Here is a 23,763-nt window from a genome sequence, read left to right on the forward strand (position 1 = left end):
GACCAGCTCCAGGTAGGAAGTTGCTCCTTGCGAAGGCGAGGAAGGAATGACAATGGAAGCCTTTTGTAGGCTGAAGCAGGAAACACCCTGTGAGGAGTCAGGAAGGGACCACACCTGCACTAGCCCTTTAAGAATAGCAGAGAGGCATGGCTTCACCCCTTAGGAGGACACAGGAAGCAGTGCAGGACCCTGGACAGCAGCCCTGCTACACATGGACAGCTGCAAAGAAGAAACAGGCCTCAGGGCAGGCCCTGGCATCAGGGATGACTCCCTGCCACTGAAGAGGATCACAGGCAGCTCCAACTGCCAGGCGAGTCCGGGGATGCAGGCCCTCTCCCCATGGAGGACCCGAGGTAGGTTGGTGGCCTTCGGGCCACATGGGAACGCTGTAGTCGGCTTCATACCGCAAGGGAGGGTAGGCCTCCAGGCCTGTAGAAGATGGCAGTGTCCTCTGCTGAAGAAGTCCGGGGCATAACCTCCGGACCACCGAATGGCAGCGGCTCCACACCGCGGGAGAGGCCCTTGCTTCTGCGGCCTCTGGGCCGCATCAGAGAGATGACTGCAGCCTCCTGCCATAATGGGACACGGCGGCAAGACCCACCGTGCTGAGGACAGCTTGGGCGGTCCCTGGACTGCATGGGAACGGCATCGGAAGTCGGGCTGAGGGAAGGAGGAAGGTAAGAGGCCTCCTATGGCTCCGGCCACAGGAGGAATCACAACAGATAGAGAAGAACCTTGTGGGACACCTGAATTAGTGAAATTTTAGTTTGATTGGTGTTCCCGATTGACTTGTTGGGGGCAGTTAGATAGGAATGACTTAAACCATTGAAGAATGGTGCCATCAATACCAATAAGTTGTAGGTTTGCAAAAAGGATGTCATGATTTAGAGTGTCAAATGCAGTTGAAATATCAAGGAGGACTTGAATATAATCTATATTGGAATCAAAACCATGGATAATAGAGTCGAAAGATGAAAGTAGAAGAGATTCAGGAAACCAAGGATTTTAGGAAACCATGTTGGTTTGGATGAATATGAGTTATTTTATTTTATTTATTTATTTGTGGTTTTTATATACCGGACTTCGTAGAGTAACATCAGTTCGGTTTACATTATAACTTCAAAATCAGCAAAACAGAGGCTTTACATAGAACTTGTAGGAAAAACAGTGATTAAAACTATAAAATTAGTAATGAGGCTTAAATAAAAAAACTTAAATAGAAGTTGTTGGGTAACTGAGATGATATTGAGAGAAATGTTTGGGGGATGGAGTATGGGGGAAAGAAAGAAGGGGGAAGAGGGAGGGGGATGAGGGTGGACGGAGTGCACAGATTGCAAAGTGGAGGGGAGAAGGGTTGCATATTGCATAAAGGGAGGGGAGGGATGAATTGAATGGGGGAGGGAAAGGGGGAATTGCACAGGTTGCAAAGAGCTATTTACAGTGAATGCATAGGGGTGGATATATATCATATGTTGAAAAACTATTTACAAGGTGTACATTATTGTAGTTATGTAAATCATGGCGTAAAGTTGGAAATCCAAGATGATAGCAACTATAAGAGCTAGTTATCATATGAGGGAACATGAAATTAGGATTGGGGGGTCTGACAGGGGCAGGGAAGCGGGAGAAGAGGGGCGTTAAGGGGACGGAGGGGAGGGACTAATGGGGGGGGTTAAGAGGGCTACAGAGGAGAACTGGGAGGTGGAGAGGGGAAAAGGCATTGTGTGGTGGGGAATGAATATTGTCAGCAAAGAAGGTTGTAGAGAAAGCAATATAAGTGAGATTTGGTGATAAGTACTATGTGAATGCCTTAGTGAAAAGCCATGTTTTGAGTTTTCATTTGAATGTTGTATGGCAGGCCTCTTGGCGTAGATCTACTGGCATAGTGTTCCACAGGGTTGGTCCTGATCCAGAGAGTAGACGAGCTCTGGTAGCGGCCAGTTTGGTGGTTTTGTGCGAGAAAGTTCTTTTTTACTCGGAGAAAGTTCTTTTTTACTCAACGCACAATTAAATTCTGGAATTTGTTGCCAGAGGATGTGGTTAGTGCAGTTAATATAGCTTTGTTTAAAAAAGGATTGGATAAGTTCTTGGAGGAGAAGTCCATTACCTGCTATTAAGTTCACTTAGAGAATAGCCATTGCCATTAGCAATGGTAACATGGAATAGACTTAGTTTTTGGGTACTTGCCAGGTTCTTATGGCCTGGATTGGCCACTGTTGGAAACAGGATGCTGGGCTTGATGGACCCTTGGGCTGACCCAGTATGGCATTTTCTTTCTTAAGGTCTGCATGGTTGCATGATATTGGTGTCTTGAGGGTCTCTTGGCTTGGTGGAATTTAAGGGAACCTTTAAGCCAGTACATTTCTGGATTGTAAAGGGCTTTGTGAATAAGTGAGAGGGATTTGTACTGAATGCGGGAAGTAATAGGAAGCCAGTGAAGGTTCATGAGTATAGGGGTTATATGCTCATTTCTGCATGTGTTGGTTATAATTTGAGCAGTGGTGTTTTGGAGAATTTGTAAGGGTTGTGTGAAATTTTTAGGTAACCCCAAGAGGAGGGAATTACAGTAGCCAAGTTTGGTTAGAATCGTAGCTTGAAGTACGGTGCGAAAGTCAGTGGGGTGCAGGAGAGGTTTCAGTTTAGTTATAGTAGAAGAGTCTGTTCTAGTAAAATCAGATCAAGAACAAATGGCTGGAGGGAGGTTAACTTATACGGGTAACTTAGCTGGATTAAGACTGAATATCGTCACTTTTCCAGCTAAGGCCTAGATTTATCAAAATGCACTAAATATTGCTTGCGATAGGAAATGGGGTGTGTTTCATGGTAATAGGCACTTTATTTGCAATTTGTGCTAATACCTATGCGAAGCACTATCTTAGTGCAAATTGAGATAACATTTTTGCACTTTGTGATAAGTGCCAGAATTGATGTATTTCCTACATACAACCACTGGGGGGACTGTGTTTAGTAGGTTTAAGCTGAGAGAGAGAGAGAGAGAGAGACTAGCCATAATGCCCTCATGCTTAGATAGGTATTTATATTTCTATGGGAGGCCTACCTAGTAACTCAAGGTGAGATTTAAGTATTAGTATAGGGGTTAGGGGCCACTTTGACATTCAAAGTGAGACGTACAAACAGAAAGGTGCTCTCTTGTGAAGATTTGATTACCTTCAGAGTGAGGAAACTCACCCAAAGATGAGATTTGTGCAATGTTCTCTCAACCTAGCTTGATGTTACCCAGGTAGAGAGTCCATTAAGCTAGGTTGAGAGAACATTGCACAAATTTCATCTTTGGGTGAGTTTCCTCTCTCCAAAGATCATCAAATCTTCACAAGAGTACTGTTCTGTCCGTATGTCTCACTTTGAATGTCAACGTGTCCCCTAACCCCTCCACTAATACCTAAACCTCAACTCGAGTTACTAGGTGGGCCTCCCATAGAGATATAAATACCTATCTAGCGTGAGGGCATTATGGTTAGTCTCTCTCGCTCTCTCTCTCTCTCTCTCTTACCCCCCCCCCCCCCCCCCCCCAGGAGGTCCCTGATAGCTTGGCTGGCTCTCCAGGAGCTCAAAACAGCATGTGTGAAAAACAGCACAATAAAACCCTATCACACAGCTAAACAAAAAAGCTGTGCAATACAGCTTCACAAAAGTGTGAGCCCAGCCCACTTGGCCAAAATATCCTCCCCTTTTTCTCATTTGCCTTGCACCAAACGTTATGGTGCTTTCACATGCAGAAAACACCTTAATGCATATGAAAATGCCATATAGCACTTTGATAAATGACCCCCTAATGACAAATAGCTCCTTCCTGGATCAACCCCATATCACTTACTACTTAGCCAGATAAATAGATATCAAGCTAAATGGCAGCTGCTGAATGCAGCCGCATTTTCAAACAACACCACTTAGCCCGATAAGTTTGAACTTATCGGGCTAAGTAGCGCTGAATATTGTGCCCATCATCTCTAACCAGCTTTTTTGCTTGTTTATTTAAGGGGGTTAAACACAATAAATGATGAAGAAATAATTTCTTTAAAAATAAGATTTTAGCATTTGTGAAACACTTCCGTTTGAACTTTTGTTCAACAGAATGGTTAATTATTAACTCTGTTAAATTTGTTCACATTAAAACAACTAGTTTACAGTATTCAGCAGGAAATGGTAATGAAGCATAATATTGCACAGAGCAACGTATCTGTTAGCTTAATTCTATAATTTCCAATGGCTTTAACATTAACTTTTAAAGAAACAGTTCATCTTCTTTGACTGATCAACCATTGGGTATATAGTGCTGATCTAAAACAAATATTATACTACAATTGCATTGCTCTGTTACAGTCCTATCTACTTCTTGGAAGATAAAGAGCTTTGTCTAAAAGAGTTATTATGTAAGCAGTGTTTTGTTGGAGTTTGAGCCTTTCCGCTTCTGGTTGGCGTGCACGGATTCTGTGAATCAGCAGGAAGCAGAATGCCATCAGCACAGGCTCACAGTACCATATTTAAGTAGCAGTAAACATTTTTTTACAACACTTTCTGTTTCTCTGGAGAAAAATAGGACTGTAAAAAAGGTATGTCTTGTGCTATTTTTTTTTTGTAAGAGCGAGTTCTTCTTTTCCTAACTACCAGCCTGCAAACTCTGAGAAAACTGAGCAGGATTTAGTCATGTAGTAAAAGGAGAGATATTGATCTATGCTATAGGAAACATTCTGGAGGTAATACTTTGTTTGAAATAATTTTTCTGACACTGGATGTACTGTACTGTACATAATATAATAGTTCTGTCTAACCACAAGGGCAAATATAGGGAGGACAATTTTATAACAATCCACATAACTGAAGTATTTGATAAACACATAAGGAAAGTTATACCAATTTTCAAAATAAACATTTGCATATCTTTGAAAATTATCTAACTTATAATGTGCACAAACTAACCTCCACAAAGATATACTTGCTCTTGGCATGGTGTTACTTGTTAATTTACATGCATACTTTTTAAAATCAAAAGGATGCACATAAATCCAAACTCTACCTCAACACCATGCCCCTGGAATGCCTATCTTTTTGTGTGCATAAAATTATATGTGAAGTCGGGTTCCACAAGTAAATGTATTTATTTAATAATATTGATATTCCACTCATCCAAACCAATTTATGCACACAGACTCAGAGCAATTTTATAACAAGTCACTGATGCACATGAACCTTTGCTTTATGCGTGCAACTAGCTTTGAAGATTATTTATTACATGGCTTTGTATCTCTTTTTCTCACTTGGAACGAGGTACAGGAATGAGCAGAAAATGTGCTTGCGGGTTCAGGCCAGCCTGGAATCTTTGGGAACAGGGTATTTTAGTAGTGTCTCTTTATTCAGATTGGAGACGAAGGGTTTGTAATGGGATTTCAGAGAAGTTGGAGCCCTGGTCATTCAGTGACTTGAAAGCAATGCAGAGGTCATTGAATGAGGCCTGGTAGGAGACTGATTTTCAGTGTAGGTTCCAGAGAATTGGGCTAACAGGGTCTCTATAACGGCAGTCAGATAACATCTGTGTTGCAGCATTCTGCACTACCTGTAGACATCTCCCCTGCTACCGAGCTGCTGCATCCACCATCTCTTGGCTAGGAAGTAAGGCCTCCACCTCCACTGAACCTAGGGAGAAGCATTTTTAGGGGAGTCCTATTGGAGGAGAAGTCAGCAACGGCATTTTCTTCAGATGTGAGAAAAGCTTTGCCTGCAAGTGTAAGTCAAGATGGTTTTAGACATGCCCCAAAAATCCTGACATATTTGGGCTGATATGATATATAATTAAGGTGTACATTTTCAGAAAGGTGACTAGTAAATGCATAGAAGTTAATATCCAAACAACTTCATGTGGCCTGCTATATGGGTGTGCAAAAATCTACTACAGTGCTGCATATCTTTTGTAGCGCTATAGAAATGTTAAGTAGAAGATTTTATAGCCACATTTCTACCATCCATCAAAACATATGTGTGAATATCAGCAATGCATTGAAGGTGCACACGTTTTCTACCCATTTTAAAAACATATGCAGGTATATTTTATGTATGAAAATAAAATAACTTGTTCACATAAAAACTGCTTTATATACAGAGGCAGGTAGATTTTAAAATATGTGCAGGTATTTGAAATCACCAGTTTGTCAATATTTTCACCAGTTCACCCAGTTTATTTCCAGTTCATTGAGACCCTCTTAGTACTTCACTCTGAACTCCCCCCCAAGTTCACCCAGAGCTCCCACCCAGCAATGGCAGGCTCCTGATGAGTTTGAAATAATTTGCGCTAGATAATTCGGAGGTGTAAAATTGCACCGATAAGCTGCCTAATCACGTATGTTTCTCATAAAATAGCAACTTGCGCTTGCAATCCTTTTGTTGGGGTGGATTCTGTCTCCCCGAGGGCGCACAATCTCATTTTCTGTTTCTGGGGCTGCTCCAGCCAGCACTTCTCCCCTCTCTCTTTGTCCCAAGGGGTGCGTCCTTTCTCTGGGGCAAAGCTTAAGCTTATGGCCCCGGTGGTGGTGTGGGGGGGGGGGGGGGGGGAGGTTTCTAGCTCTTTCTTCTTTAGTAATTGCAATGCTGTTCCTGAGACAAACAGGCAGGACAAGGTACTGGGAGTTCAAAATATTTACTGCTTCTTTCAAGTTAAATCTTATTCCAATTTTAACCCAGTGTGTGTGATTACAGCTGCCTGCCTTACAAATGTTAATCTTCCTTTTGGATAAGAGTCCTTTCTTTCTCAGGTTCCTGGGATTGAGTTTTTTACTCAGGCTTTAAGTGTATAAGTTATCTCAGGGAGCCAGGGAAACCTTACTCGTCGGGGAGTCCCATTAGAACTGGAAAAATCCTATTTCCCCCATTAGAACTGGAAAAATGCCGCCTGAGTCCACTTGTTAGATGTCAGTCACCCAACCTGTGTCCTGGCCTTTTGGGTGGAGAAACTGTGGAGGGTCTCCATGATCTTGGTCCTTCTTTCCTGAATTGCAGTGGTCTGTGACTTCACTGAAGGAAAGGTCTGTGGAGAATAGGAAACTGGCCTTCCCAGCCCTGTTTCCCCAATGAGGAGGGGTGGATTAAAAAACCTCCCGCAAACAAAATGTGAATATCGTCTGTTTTTCCAGAAGTCTCCATGTGGCTGATGTTATGCTGTCACTGGTGCCTGCCTCTTCTAGGGAGTAGAAAGGAGGCTCACAGGTCTCCCAGCATTTGTCCTTTGGGTCTGGGAGGGGGGGGGGGGGTTGACATATCCAAAAGGGTTCAAAGTTTTAAACAAGAGTCCCAATCTCAAAAATTAAAACAAGTTCTAGCCATCAAAAATCCCACGCTGGGTAGTGCTGTCACTGGTGCTTGCCTCCCTTAGGGAGTAGAGGGATGACTCACAGGTCTTTTAGTACCTGGTCCCAGGATTGGGTAGGTGCCTCTTCAAGGAAACAACCAAAAAGATCCCGCGTGCAAAATACCAATGTCACAAAAGGAATCTGCCAAAACACTTGTTCAACCAACACCACTCAGAGATTAATATTGTTCTTCTTTTTCTTCTTTATTATTTTTTCTAATATTTAACATTAAAAGTTTTTTAACCACATCAGCAAGCCTGACAACGTGCTTTGTGGAAACCAAAGCCGTTCAGACTGATCAATCATCTGCGGTTCTATTGATCACATTAGTTCTTTCAATATTTTAAATTTTTCAAAGCAATATTTAAATCCAAGATATGTCTGTTCCCATGGGCAGCTCGACAGAATGATTTAATACATTGTTGCAACAGTTTTGGGCACAATGTTCTCTCTTCTTCTTAATGGCTCCTGTTGAAGCAACTTTGTTGCGAAACACGGCCACTGTTGAGCTGCCCACAGGACTGTCAATCCCATATCTTTGGGCAGTCATTAAAGATCATCATCAAAACCTGAAACTACATCATAAAGAAGTCAAGTGAATATTCTCCCCACAACATTTATTTTATTTATATTGTGCTTTTCAATACTTCACAGTGGATTACATTCAGGTACTATAGGTATGTCCCTATCCCCAGAGGGCTTATATTAAGGGCCTAATTTTCAAAAGCAATTATATGCGTAAAATTGGGTTTTACACATGTAAATGCATGTTACCTGTGTAAGTGGGTTTTGAAAATTGCTACATGTGCCATTGAATTGTCCATTCATTTTACACGTGTAAATGCACTTTATGTGTACATATGTGTACATATATGTACAATGTTATTGCACCATTGTTTCTTGTAAACCGATATGGTATCATGAATGTCGGTATATAAAAGCCCTAAATAAATAAATAAAATATGGCTTTTGAAAATTGCTACAATAGTATGTACATTGATATGTGTAACTCCTTTTAAAATTACCTCCTAATTTGGTGCCTGAGGCAATGGAGAGGGTAAAGTGACTTGCCCAAGGTCACAAGGAATAACATTGGGATTTAAATCCTGGCTTCCTCATTTATATCCTGTTGCTCTAACCCAGTGGTCCCCAACCTTTTTTGCACCAGGGACCAGCTTCAAGCAAGACCATTTTTCCATGGCGGGGTGGGGGTGGGGCTTTGGTCATATGGGGGCGAGGTTATGGAGGGGGTTGAATTTTAGTGCATACTTATCATTTAATTATAACATTTATAATGTGAATGTGACTCAACTCACCACAGGTTCAGAATGAGTGGGAGCACTGGGCTTGTTTCCCTTGTTTTCCAAACTTCACACATCTCTCCTCCACCTGACGCCTTCCCTCTCATGACCACCCCTGGCTGTGAGCACCAAACCAAGCTCCCAGTCATTCTCACACTGACCCCCAAGCAGGCTCCCAGTCATTTTCACACCACTCCTTCCCCATCCCCCAGGTATGCACACATTCATTCTCACACACAGACACACCCTCAGGCAGGCACCCATGCATTCACACACATACACCCCCAGGCAGACTCCCATTCATACACATGCACACACTAAAGGCAGACCCCCTCTCTTTCTTTTGCCAGCAACCTCGGAACCTCTCTCATTCCTCTGCTACTGCTGTCACTGATGCCGCATGGCTATTGGGGAGGTGCCGATTGCTGCTACTGACACTGAAGTCCATTCTGCTGCCTACTCTGTGCAGGCCCCATGGGCTTCCAGTTCTTCCATGCTGATCTCGTACATTGTGAGATCCGCATAGAGAAAGTGCTACTCTTGCACATTCCCAAAGATTACATGTGCCAATCACTAAAATATATATATTTTTTTTTTACATTTGCTGTCTGATCTTAGTTTTCTAATTGGTTGGTCACAGGCTTTTTTTCCCCACCTTCCCTTTCTTATTTTTTTTTGCCATTTCCTTTTATATTGTCTTTTTTTCTATTTCTTTTCTCTCAATCTTTCTTCTTTCCTCAAACACACAGTCAGGTTCTCATTCTCATATGCTTTCTCTCTCTCTCACACACACACACCAGGCTCTCACTCCCACATGCTGTCTCTCATACAATCATTCATACACTGTGGGGTACATTTTAAAAAACAGCGCGCGCACATACTTTTGTTCGTGCACCAGGCGCAAACAAAAGTACACTGGATTTTATAAGATACGCGCATAGCCGTGCGTATCTTATAAAATCCGGGGTCAGCGCGTGCTGCCCGTTCCCTCTGAGGCCGCTCCGAAATCGAAGCGGCCTCTATCTAACCCCCCCCCGGCCTTATCTAAACCCCCCCCTTACCGTTATTGTAAAAGTTACGCCTGCCAGCGGGCTGCTGGCACGCCATCTCCCAACCCGGGGGCTGTTCCGGAGGCCTTGGCTGCGCCCCCAGAATGCCCCCGGGCCGGCACCATGCCCCCCGACACACCCCCAGAATGCCCCGAACGTCGCGCCACCCACCCGACACGCCCCCCTAGCGAAGCCCCGGGACTTACGCGCGTCCTGGGGCTTGCGTGCACCGCCAAGCCTATGCAAAATAGGCTTAGCACGCACAGGGGCATTTTAAAAGGGTTACGTGCGTAACTTATGCGCGTAACCCTTTTAAAATCTACCCCACAGTCTCTCACTGGCACATGCTGTCTGACTCACACACACACAGGCTCTCTCTCACTCCCACATGCTGTCTTGCTCAAGCACAGGCTCTCACTGTCACATGCTGTCTCTCTCACACACACAGAGGCTCTCACATGCTTTCTCTGTAAACATTCAGGTCTTCACTCCCACACACAGCCTCTCAACTCACTCTCACACACAATCTCTCAACTCATCTCATACACGCACACATACACACTCTACAGGCCCTCATCCTCTCTCTCACTTCTGGGCCTCTTCTTTACGGGTCGCCACAGGATGGGCTCTGCAGCAGCCCTGGTCTTCTCGGGCTGTGCCGCTCCTCTTCTGCACCCGGCTGATGCTCCTCCTTCCTGCCCGTGCGGCTCCGGCAACATTTTTCTTCTGGGGCCGCGCAAGCAGGAAGGAGGAGGAGCACCTGCAAGTTTAGACGCGATCTTTTTCTTCGGGCCGTGGTGACGTCAGCTACACCACGGCCCTGCTGATCTTCTTGCTGTGTGTATCTGGCACACAGCTCAGCCGCCAGTAGGATGAGGTCCACCAGCGACCAGCGGTGGCTCGGCGCCCCCTAATGCTGTGCTTCCACCAGCCCTGGGCAGCGGGCAGCATCAATCCCACAAAGCGTGCTCTGAGCCGCCGCAGAGGAGAGCACACTCTGTGTTTAGTGCTGGTGTGCGGCAGTGCTGCGGACCGGCAAAAAAACCCCAACGGCCCGGTCCTGGTCCGTGGACCAGTGGTTGGGGACCCCTGCTCTAACCACTAGGCTACTCCTCTACTCTGAAAACCATTGAGGTTCCAAAATATATAAGCAGTATCATTGCAAACCTTTCATACAGTATTCAAAGTACAGCCAGATCTCCCAGCCAGTGTCTATGACAACCTAATATTTGTTTTCTTTAAGATATGTATATATTTTTAAGAAAAACCCCTGGCATATAGGATGGCAGGGCCAGTGCAAGGGTATTAGGCACCCTAAGTGAAACTTCTGCTTCGCACCTGCCTCCCTGTCTCCTCCCCCCCCCCTCCCAGTTCAGCCCCCAGCTCTGACCCTGACCTCATTCACTCATCCACACATGCACGTTACGCAGGCTCCATCCTTTTCTCACTAACACTATTGCTTTCTCGCATACACACAAACAGAGGCACTAATCGTGGCCCGCTGAGTGTCTGTTTTTCTCATTCGCGAGCAGGATGGGCACTGCTTGTGGCCCGCCGAGTCTCTGCTCCTCTCAGTTGTGAGTGGGATAGGCTCTGCTCGTGGTCCGCTGAGTCTTTACTCATCTCAGCCGTGAGTGGGATGGGCTCTGCTCACGGCCCAATGTGGCTGCTTTTTGCCGCCCCCTAATGGCTGGCTCTCTAGGCGACCGCGTAGTTCACCTATTGGGATGCACCAGCCCTGAGGGGTGGATTGATGCTGTTGCTTTAAGGCAGCAATCCATATGATTCAATGTCACAGAATCCTTTAGAACAATAACCTGTGAACCTAAGAATGTCTCTATCCTAAGAATTTCCCCTGTCTCTGGACCAGAAGAATAACCATTGTAAACATGTAAAATGAACATGCATTTTTGGGTGTGAAATACTCCAGAGATGAACAAAATCACTGCATTTTAAATCAGAATGTCCCTTCCAAATCATGACCCATTATTCCCAGTTCAGAATCTGTGAATCACTGATTTTGATCCCAAAGACAGTTATGGAGCACTATCAGGCCCATACAGTAAACTGCGCGGGAGAGTCATCTGGTGGGTTCTGGGCAAGTGGGTTTTATTCGACAAAGATACACTTTAACTAATATTCGCAAGGTGTTAACTGCTATGACGCTGGCTCAGAATGACAACATTCCCCACCTAGTGGTCAGCTTTGACGCTGAGAAGGCGTTCGACCGTGTGGAGTGGAGTTATTTGTTTCCACTTCTTCAACAGGTTGGGATCACAGGTTTGTTTTATCAAGCCATCCAGTTACTTTATCATGATCCCTTGGCTGCGATTGTGGCGAATGGTGCCTATTCTAAGACCTTTATCATATCACGGGGCACGAGACAAGGTTGCCCGTTGTCCCCGTTATTGTTTGTACTTCAGTTTGAGCCCTTGTTGTTAGCAATCCAGGCTGCGCATAGGGTTAAGGGGATTCGATTTCAAGTAGAGACTTTTAAATATGCGGCATTTGCTGATGACCTTTTGGTTTTCTTGACCCAACCCAAGGAATCCCTATCCTCTTTGCTATCTCTTTTTCAAGAATTTAGTTCTTTCTCTGGGTTTAAGCTCAATCATGGTAAGTCGGAGGCTATACCGTTCCCTGCCTCCCTTAAGGATTGTTGGGGGCCTACTTTCCCGATGACCTGGGCCACTACTCAGATTCGCTACTTGGGTATTCAAATACCGACCCAGCTGCATTCTTTATATAATTGTAATGTTTCCCCTCTTTTGCGGAAAACTAGGGAGCGGCTGGCTGCATGGCGATCTTTGCCTCTTTCCCTCATTGGTCGGCTCAATTTATTCAAGATGTTGATTCTGCCTCAGTGGCTTTTTTTACTTCAGAATTTACCCCTAATCCTCAAATTGCCTGACATCCGACAACTTGAGAGTGCCCTACGGGGTTTCTTGTGGCAGGGGAAGAGGGCGCGTATTCCACTCCGATCCTTATATACCCGATGGGGTCTGGGTGGACTGAGTGTGCCCAATTTACGTTTTTATAATTTAGCCGGGAACCTCCGACTTATCAGGGACTGGCTACGGAGGGAATCTCACTATCTTGATATGCTTGTGGAAAAAACTGTAGTTGACCCTGTTGACTTACGCTATGTCCTGCAGGAGACACACGCTAGGTTCTCATATCCGCCGCCAGTGGAGGCTCTTTTTGGCCCCCTTCATGTAACCTGGCGATTAATGATGAAAATTTTACAGTTACCCCGAGTCTGTGCCTTTCTTTTACCTCTTTGGGGGAACCCGGACTTTACTCCGGGCTCCCAGTCCACTAGTTTTCAGGCTTGGAGGGCCCGTGGGATTCTTTCTTTGGGTAATTTGTTGGATGAGGAGGGTCGGTTACCCCCCTTTTCCCTCTTAGCGCAGGACTGGGGATTATCCCCGACTCAGATCTTTTCTTATATACAAGTACAGCATTATGTACGATCTCTCCTGCCCCTTAGTAAAGAGCCTGGCCATTTTGCCGCATTGGCAGACTTTTTTGCCTTATCTTCTCCAAAGGCCCCCACGTTATCACAATATTATAGGAAGCTGATGGGGAAACTTCCGGTTGCTATTCCTACGGATTTAGCGGCCCGGTGGCATAGGGCGGGACGGTCTGAGGTCTCAGCGGCTATCATAAGTGGCTGCTTTCGTCACCTATCTAGAGTGTCCTCCAACATATATTACAGGGAAATGCAGTTTAAATTCTTGTGGATGGCCTTTATCCCCCCTGCTAGGGCAGTCTATTTTCAACTTGTTCCCACGGGAGTTTGTGCGAAATGCCGGACAGCTGAGGGTACTCTGCTTCATATGTTTTGGGAGTGTTCACTGGTGAGGAAATTTTGGGTACGAGTCCTACAATATCTTTCCAGTCTTGTGGATGTTGTTCTTCCTTGTTCTTTTTGTATGCTATTGTTTGGCCAAGTTTCTGTGGATCTCGTTCAGGGTTGGGAGACCCGCTTGCTGCTGAGGAAAGGCTTCATGGTGGGGAAGAAGATCCTGCTCTGCGGTTGGAAGTCTGCTGATCCCCCATCATATTGGCATTGGAGAAATCAATTTCATTACCTAATGCTGATGGACAAAAAATGGGCTGCTGCTTCCTTTCAGCGAAATCGTTGTTTTCTACGAACATGGGACTCTTATATTCAATCATTACCTCATCGGATTCGAAGCCACATTTTAAATGCTTAAGCCATTTGACTTCCTGGTGTATTGAACATGAAATGGGAGGTTAACTGGACTTTTGGTGGAGGCTGGAGGGTTAGCCCAAACAAAAGGGGGGGGGCAGGGGGGAGGGGGGGTGGCTGACAAGTTGCTGTTTGATGGTCGGTTTGTCGCCCTGTTCATTACTGTTTGTATTGTTATTGCTGGAAATAATAAAAACCGTTTTGCAAAAAAAAACAAAAACTGCGAGGGAGAGCCGGCGCTCCAAGGCGAGCGCTGGCTCTCCCGAGACACGCCCAGGCACCTCTCCTGGGCCCGCGATTCAGTATTTAAATTAGGGGCCGCGCTAATAAGGAGGCGCTAGGGACACTAGCGCATCCCTAGCGCTTCCCTATTGGCAGAAGCGGCGGCTGTCAGCAGGTTTGACAGCCAACACTTAATTTTACCGGCGTTGGTTGTCAAACCCGCTGACAGCCACAGGTTCGGAACACGGACGCCGGCAAAATTGAGTGTCCGTTTTCCAATTCACGGGCAGATTTCTTTTTTAATAAGATTTTTATTTTTTTTTATTTTTGGGGCCTTCGACTTAATATCGCTATGATATTAAGTCGGAGGGTGTACAGAAAAGCATTTGGCAGGAGTTAATTTCTGAAAGTAAAACGTGAGGTTTGGCCACACATTTTGTTTTCTGTATTGCGGATGAATACCTAATAGGTCATCATCATGCATTTGCATATGATGAGCGCTATTAGTTTTGGGGGGGTTGGCCGCGCATTTTCCACGCGCTATTACATCAAAAACGCACTTCCAAACGGGGGCTAACGTTCTGTATTGGTCTGTATGTGGGATGCTCCTTGATTAGACTCAGTATATCAGAAATTGTATCTGGTGTTTTCTGGAGAGTTGAAATATTGCTACAAAAGAGCTAGAATGAGTGGGATTGAAATGCCTGCCAAAAATTGCAGTTCCCAGTTATGACTAATGGATCACAAATTTTGGATAGCTTGATTTCTAATGTACTGCAGGCTGCTTTTCATTTTTCATCTGTGAAAGATATTAAGTACATACTGTATTGTTCTTGGTCCTTGAGAAGGCAATCTTTTAAAGGCATTTACCTGAGTAAAATGACCTGACTGACTGAAAATTACCCTTCGCAAATGCGGCTAAAATGATGCATGTTTCGTAGCATGTATACTTTTAGCTGCATTAAAAAAAGAGGCATTCCTGAGGGCATGTTCACTGTTGGTTGCGGAGAAAAAACAGCATGTGTATGTTGAATTTTCAAATATATACAGGGAGGATAACTTTAAAAAACAGCATGCAAGCTCATAAATGTGCTTAAATGGGCTCACACTTATGTACTTATGCATTTTATAACCAGCATGCATATGTGTGCGCAGGTTATAAAATACGCCTATCTTTTCATAGAACATATAAGACCATTAAGATTTGCCATACTTGGTCACGCCAAAAGTCCATCAAGCCCAGTATCCTATGTGAGCATTATTTATTTATTTATTTATTTATTTATTTATTTATACAACTTTATATACCGACTTTCAAGTACATGTCAAGCCGGTTTACAATTGGCGAAATTGCAGTAGCAAAATCAAACTAATAATTATAATAAACTTATCTAATTTTACAGTCATTCAATAAAAAATTATACTTAAAATTTAAACGATAAAATACTAACTCAATCTCATTATAAACTAAATCTAAAATAAAGTATAAAGCTCACATACGACCAGAACACTAACCCCACCCTCTCAACTCCCTAAACCACCAGAAAAAAACAGAAAACCTCCTTCCTCACATAGCCTACTTAAGTTAATTAATATGACTAAAAGCCTGCTGGAATAGCCAAGTCTTAATCTGCTTCTTGAAGTTAGAGAAGTTATCCTCTAGGCGAATGTCAGCTGGGAGAGAATTCCACAGCTTGGGGCCTGCCAGGGAGAGAGACCTCTCACTGACTGAACCCAAGCGCACCAGTTTGGGAGATGGAATTGATAATAATGCTTGTCCTGCTGATCTCAAATTCCTAGATGGTATATGCAGACGTAATGAGGCATTTGCGCAAGTACGAGTGTATGTTACATGAAATTATACATGCACACATTTGTGCTAAACTATTACTAATGTACATGTGTATGTTTTTTCCATGGCTGTGAACTTCTGGTTCTTCCCGGGTAGGCTCATTCCAACAAGGCTCTCCCTATGCGGAAACCCAATTTTACCACAAGGGATGTTTACAGACCGATCTACCCTGGTGGTTAAATTTGAACCACTTTTGTTTTCATGTTGGTGGGATCCAGCAACACAATGCCCACCTGAGTAGGACCTGGAAGGACTTCAAGGTGCTTTACAACAGAAGAATTGAATACCCATGTGGGGGTAAGTAAATATTGAGTAATATGATAGTGGAAGGGGTAGGGGTGAGGGTGGGGTAGACTGCGGAGACAATGGTAGGGGTATGGGGTATTGCGGTGGCGGTGGGCAAGGGGATGAGATGTGGAGTTAATGAGGTGATTGAGGATGAGGGTGGGTAAAGGAGGTGTTGGAGGGATGGTTAAGGTAGGTTTTGGGAGCAATGGTTTGGGTGATGGTTTGGGCCACATTTAGGGGGCAGGGAGTGTTGCAGGCAATGGGAAGCTATGGTTTGGCAATGGGGGCAATTGGGAGTTGGGAGTGTGGGAATTAGGGAACAAAGGGAATGGGCACAATACAGAACGGGTGATTACAATTCATATGTTTATGTCCCTGAACAGATTAAGGATCTAAAGAAGAAAGCCCGGGAGCTACTGAACAAGGAATGGGAATGGCTCATGCAGGTGTGGAGGAGGACTACCAAGGTAGGTTCTTTACTTAATTAGCAGGGAGAGATATACAGGTATTTGCTATGTCATGTCTACATCACTGGTCCTATTATTGCTCTACCACTTTACAGGGCCCTGTCATAGCCTAATGCTTCAAGCTACCCTCATGCACACTAAATTAATGTTTGGCTATTTTCTGAAGCACTAGAAGCCCTGCCATGAAGCAGTGCATGTTAGGCATGCACTGGCCTTGCATTAAATTCTAGAGGATGTGATATTCTATTCTTCATACTCTTACCAGCCAAATGAGTGCTTACCATTCTACAAACACCCGTACAGTAATGGCAGCATCCTGATCTTTGATTTTATACTATTTAGGATAAAGCCCAACATAAACCACCCACACTGTGTGCCAACCAGCGAACCCCCACCTCTACATAGGCATCATGTACAAAAATATATTTTACAAATTGAAATGCCACTCTCCCTCAACTCTCTAACAGTAACTAATGCAAAGAAGGAAGACTAATACACACTTTTTACAGCACTAGAATCAACTCTTATAATCTTATTGAAGAGGTATCAGCATGTCATTGACACCTATGGTCTATAGACCATCATCGCTGGTCTTTTCTATCATCTATCCCAAACTTTTCTTTTATATTGCAGATAAAACAAGCAACTTTTTAACTTTCAAAATTAATTATAACAGCCGATTTTTTGGGCACACATCACTGCTGCAGGGGATAAAATCTTAACACACTTATCTGTATAGTGCTCAGCAGGACAACAGCATCTCAAGATGTCTACCAAAGTTGTTGGTTCTCAATAGGTGTTAGGCTTTGTCAGTCCTGGAGCTAAAGGAGAATCTTTCAGCTACCATTGTATGAAAGAAGGGATCATAGGCCCAAGAATTTTGAGGGTTATATCAGCAGTGGAGGGTATGAGAAGGGAAATGAAAGAATGATTGCATAGGTGAGAAGACCTAGGAGGGCTGATTGGGAGCCAAGAGGGGGATGTAAGAGAAGAGTTGGAGGGGAGGGAAAATGTAACAGCTAGGGATGGGAGATGAGAGTGAGGAGGGAATAGTTGAGGCCTAAGATGAAGGGGATTATAGAGGCAAAGGCTGAGTTATGAGAAGGCTTTGTGGTATAAAGAATTTGATGACACAATAAAGAGTGAAGGGGGAAGAGAGAAGAGCAGGGGTTTATTAGAGATAAATATTGGAATAACAGTGGTTGAAAGAGTGGCTATTCTGGATTGGAGGAGGTGGTATGGAGTGGGTGGTTCCACTATAGATTGTACAGATTGAGAGGGGATCAGCTGCATAGCAGTGAAGGTGAGAGTGGTGAATGTTGGGATAGGATAGCACCCTACCTATTTCCTTAAGATTTTGCTCTGGTCAGGGCACATGTGATATAAAGCCAAGCAACCAAGTGGTGACCTTAGCAAAATGAATGGCAAGATCCATTTTTGCCTCTATCACAGGTATATTCTGTGGATAGAAAAATCTGGTAATCATCCTCCAATAGTAATAGCAATGCAAAGGGAGACCAGGGGCACATAGGAAGTGTACCTTTCCAATACTGTAAAGTATAACACAAAGTAAAAATCACAATTTGTGGAGACAATAGAGTACTACACTAGTGTCATTTTTTTTGCAAATGGGGTATCAGCATGCCATTGTCACACGTGGTGTCATTTTACCCCCGCTGGACTATTCAGTCCCCTACGCTCATTGGGACTTTCAGTTGAAACTCACAGCTACTATAAATGCTCAACACATTGCATTTTTGGATTTGATCATCATCAAGAATTCCTTGGACTTCACAACTACTATACACCATAAAGCCACTGACTGTTACAGCTTACTAAGATTTGATAGTGCACATCCCTGAAGTTTGAAAACTAGCCTCCCTATTAGTCAGTTCTTATGATTAAGATGGATCTGTTCTTCTTTTTAAGACTTCAAATTTCAAGCGAAGATCATGTCTGGTCATTTCATCAGTAGAGGTTTCCACAAATCAGTGAGGGCGAAACTGCCATTGTGATTGGTTGTTTTTACCATCTTCCCCATGATGATACATATAAACTAACATTCATTTTACCTTTTTCAGTGGGAATACATGAGATGTACAGTGATATTCAAACATTGGCACATTTTACAATTGTGTCCTGTGTTTATGTAATCTCCCCAGATTACATATTCCCGCGGCAAGAATTTAAGAAACAACCTGAAGTCTGATTTAACCCAACAGGGAGATCAGAGCCATGACAAACACCATGGGCTATGTGAGACTTGTACAGTATGTCTAATATCTCTAGACACTAACTCAGCTTATTTTCCCTCAGTTGATTATACTATACAGTTATGTCACACATCAGACTGCAATATATCAGAAGTGATATATTATACTCTGCACATGCAATCTAGTGTATGTGGGAAAGACGTTACGAAGAGTGGGCACTCACTTGATAGAACATAGAAGCTGTTTGAAAAACCATCATTGACAGCTCCTCTAGTAGCCCACTGTTTGGAACATGGCCATATTTTTGAAGATCTATGGTTCTGTGTGATTGATATTGGTTACAAATAATTGGTGGGGAGGTGACGTCGCTAATATACTTCTGTGATTGGAACTATCTTGGATTTACCATCTTAACACCATCAACCCTGCAGAATTTAACTCTGATCTCGAATTGGTGTGCTTATGAAATTTATTTTCATACACTGTATAGTTTGTATAGTTAGTTATCATCAACAAGCTTAGGTTTTGCTGCATTTTAACAACATAAAATGTTGTCAGTGATCTGATAGCCATGGATGTTTAAACGTTTGCTTAGCTGGTGTCATTTAACAACAAGCAGCTTTTTGTATTATATTTTAGAAACAGTAACCATCCATGTAACATACAGATGATGTTATTCCGTGTCTGGGCATTTAAACTATGGTATGTGTTGATAGCCTATAAGGACCTCAGTTGATTTTTGACACTGTCACAGATGTGAGCTCTTGGGTTGTGGCATGGTTAATGTAGCCTAGCAGGTTTACCTATGAGGCCCATGTTGATAATTGGTGGACTTGCTCCTGCTAGGATTGGAACTGGGGCTTCACCTATACCAGCACCATTCCTTGTATGTTGAGCCTTTGGGTTTCAGGGGCCAGCAGGGCTTAGACAAGAGTCCAGCAAGAAGTCAGATGAAATTGAGACAAGGGCAGAGATCAGGTCTGGCAGTGAGCAATGGTATCTGGGTCTGGACCAAGGTTCAGGCAGGCAGCAACCAATCAGTATTTGGGTCCAGGCCAAGGTCAGGGCACGCAGAAGTCTGCGTCCATTGCAGGTATCAAAACCAGGAGTCAGGCAGAGGTAGAAAGACACGACAAAACAAGGCACAGGGGACTAAGACACAGGCAGATAACAGAGAGGCAGGACAGTTCAAGAGAACGAGGCAAAGAAGGGCAAGGAAGCAAGCAAGGTGACAAGCACAGAGGAAGGCAGAAACACACACTACAATGCAGAAGGATCTGTTGCTGAGGTATTGGTAAGGGGGGCAGCTGGGGCCTTTATAATGGAGTGTGAATGATGTAATCAAATGGTGCTAGGACCCTGTTCCCACTATGGAGCCCGTAAAAGTAGGGAGTGTGCACGTGTTCACGCCTAAGGGCGTATGTGGGAATATTGTTGTCCATACCACGGAGAAGGGGACATAGTGTTGGGGCAGACTGGGAGTGTTGGCAATGAGTATGGCCAGTTGTGGGGCCTTCCCACAGTCGACCAAACATTACAAAGACAAGCTGGTCTGCTGATGATCATGGAGACAAACTTATTTCTCGAGCAACATTCTTTGAAATAAGTGATTTTTTTACAGTTAACCCTTGATGCAGTTCTCTTACAAAATAGCAACTAGTGTAGGGTCTATTTTGGGTCTATATTTTAGTTTGTTGACATTTTGAATGTGTTAAAGATTTGCTGATATTTTCAACATTGTTTCAGTTGCTACAAAAATTGCAAAAATAATTTTGCCTTTTTTGGGGTAGATGATTGAGTAGTCTGGTGGTAGTAAAGTGACACTACATGTGACAATGGCTTGCTGATACCCCGTTTGCAAAAAACGCTACCAGTGCTCTTTTGTCTCCACAAATTTTGATTTTCACTTTGTCTTATTCAGTACTTCTGTTGATATATAACAAAATGTAAGCACCTTTTTCTGTTGTGCCTTTCCAATACTGAACATGTAACAATATAGAAGAGATGCCATATGTAGGAGCTGTATGTTTTTAATGCATTCATAATTACGAATGTTTTAGGATGTTAACCTCTGAGCCGTAGCAGAGGGTGGTATATAAATAATAATACATAGTAATAAAGATCTGAAGCAGGCTGCTGCTTTAAGTTTAACTTAAGCTCTTCAATGTGCCACAACTTTCAGATGTGAAGGAAGGCAAGAACACACTTTCTATTCCTACAGAGATGAAGGCCTATGTGGATGACAACAGATTTCTGAAGTATGAATAGCAACACTACAAAGGTTTTCCCAGCTCACATCCTCTCATGTAGTGGCCAACTTTTCTTCACATTGCTCCATGGTTCCATCTGGTAATATCTTCATAAACCTGCCCACCTTAAACCTGTGAAAAATAACCCACTTTTCAATGGTGCTCTGCCTGCAGGAACATGACTTTTCCCAATGTTCTACAACACAAGTAAGATCGTGAGCTATTTCAGGACTCTCAGAGCAAAGATCTCAGTTGTGAGCAATCATGGACTTCTTGGTGTTTCAATTACCTGGCCCCTCACCCACCTCCGCCACCAACAATCCCTTAAGAGTGTTACACAAACTAATTTCTGGCAGTCATCAGAGTTTGGCCAACACCTGCAGCTGGGTCACAAATGTGTTTGTCATCAGGTGCTTCTCATCCAGACATTAATGACAAGAGAAAGAGTTGTTAGGGTCAAGAAGCTACAGGGTCCCATTAGAAACTCTTTGCCTGATAATTTGTTACACATCGGACTCATATAAATGACTTTCAGGCTGATGCAATATTGTGCGCTGAAACTAGCGCACAGGTTAATGAGCATTTGACGCGCATTTTGGATTCGCTAGGCTAACATCCGATGCAATAAGGGGATTAGCACGTCACATGTAAATGCATGTAGATGAGGCTAATAGCTATTACCCTCCGATGCAAAAAATCATAGTACACTCGACATGCACATTTTAATATGGAAAACTTAACATCAGCCCCAGGGCTGGTGTTAAGTCTTTATGAGCTCCAAGTCATCTGAAAAGTGCCCTATAAAGCCACAAAAAAATCACAAAATACTGCTTTTTTGTGGTTCCTTCCGATACTAAGTAGGAGGAACCACAGGAAGCAGCATGAAAAAAAAATCTAGGTGGCAGTCAGGTTAGGAACATTAATTGAGCCTCCGTTTTCCTAACCTGCTCAGAGCCACAGGTTAGGAAAACGGACGCTCATTAATTGAGTATCTGTTTTCCTAACCGGCACACAGAAACATCTCCTGGGCACCCAATGCCATGGGTGGGCTAGGAACGCCCAAGTTATCCCTAGTGCATCCTTTTGCGTGCGCGGCTCATTTGTCTATTGCAAATTATGTGTGTGCTCAAAAAACGTGCGCCCAGTTTGGACGTATGTTTTTGTGTGCACTTTATTGCATTTGGCCTGTATGATAGACATCTAAATAAGTTTCTGTTGTTTATGGATAAAGATATAGGTGTGCTAGAAAAAAAGCTCAGGTCAATATATTTATAGCATAGAAAAAAAAACAATGAGGTACCCATACATAAAAAATAATTGCTTAATATCCCACAAACAGAAAGTATAGTATAATTCAAAAATATTTTCAAAAACATTTTTATTAGCTTCCAAAATTCTTATATAAACTAGTTCCCAAATAATTCAGAAAAATATGTTTACAAAGATGTCATCCCTTGGCTATCTAAAGCAATCACACCAGCCAAAACATTATAAAATGTAACCATTACACGGAGCCCAGCACAACACTACACAGTCACGCCTCATACATGCACCATAAAGCATACCATAATGACCTCATAATGATTTCATAATATTTTGCTGATGTGATTGTTTTAGATATCCCCTAGATGTATATCTGTTATGATTCAGCTGCTATGCAGCCTCACCGTACCCTGACTAGGACATCTCCCTAAAAACAGAGGCCTCTGGTGATTCCCGCTTCAAACTGTTCTCACCATCTCGTCCCTGGTCTCATGACTCAGCCTGTTCTGCTTCTTTCCCTTCACCAGACCTCAATGAGAACACTCTTCAGGCTGCTCCTGCTTCCTGCCTATGCCACACCCAGACTCCAGCCCTACATAACCCTGCCTTACCAAAGCCAAGATGCTTCCGAATTGAGTCACTCTTGCTCCTTACCCTAGTCACTCTTGCCTTGCAGCTTCCCCAGACCTACCCTTGTCTTGCCTCATGGCCCCTGGGCCTTCTAACCTCATCCTTGCCTTGGCTCATGGTCTCCGGGCCTTCTGACCACAGCCTTGCCTTGCCTCATGGCCTCTGGGCTTTCTGACCTTTTCTTTAACCTTGCCTTGCCTTGTGCTCTTTGGGCCATCTTGCCTCTTGCCCTGCCATCTGGCCTGAATAGACCTGCCTTGCTCTGTGGTCTATCTAAGTCTCTCCTTGTCTTTCCCCTCAGGGCCTTCCTGTATTGCTGCCTTCAGGCCTGTATGTTCCATGTCCTGTATTATCCTTGTCTCGTCCTGTCATGAAAAGGCTTACCCTGTTCCTGTCCAAGCTTTAGTTCCAGTCTTACCTACACGCTTTTCCTATCTAAGCCTTAGTTCCAGTTTTACCTGCACACTGTTCGTACTAAGCCTCAGTTCCAGTTTTACCTGCACTCTTTTCCTTTCTAAGCCTCAGTTCCAGTCTTACCTGCATGCTTTTCCTATCTAAGCCTCAGTTCCAGTCTTACCTGCACTCTGTTCCTGTGTAAGCCTTAGTTCCAGTCTTACCTGCACTCTGTTCCTGTGTAAGCCTCATTTCCAGTTTT

General features: G+C 43.7%; 1 protein-coding gene and 1 long non-coding RNA gene across 3 annotated transcripts in view; both read left to right on the forward strand.

Moving 5' to 3' along the window:
* Nucleotides 1-23,763, forward strand: part of PLCB1 (phospholipase C beta 1) — a 1,417,494-nt gene that overhangs the window by 172,910 nt on the left and 1,220,821 nt on the right. The gene's annotated exons all lie outside the window — the stretch shown is intronic.
* LOC115086966 overlaps nt 4,443-23,763 on the forward strand; it is a 34,209-nt gene continuing 14,888 nt past the window's right edge. Inside the window, exons 1-3 of the long non-coding RNA XR_003855374.1 lie at nt 4,443-4,571; nt 16,095-16,295; nt 16,670-16,753. This is a non-coding gene — a long non-coding RNA (uncharacterized LOC115086966). The remainder of the gene's footprint in view (nt 4,572-16,094; nt 16,296-16,669; nt 16,754-23,763) is intronic.

This window comes from Rhinatrema bivittatum, chromosome 3 (assembly GCF_901001135.1).
Source record: "Rhinatrema bivittatum chromosome 3, aRhiBiv1.1, whole genome shotgun sequence".
Taxonomy (NCBI): Eukaryota; Metazoa; Chordata; class Amphibia; order Gymnophiona; family Rhinatrematidae; genus Rhinatrema; species Rhinatrema bivittatum.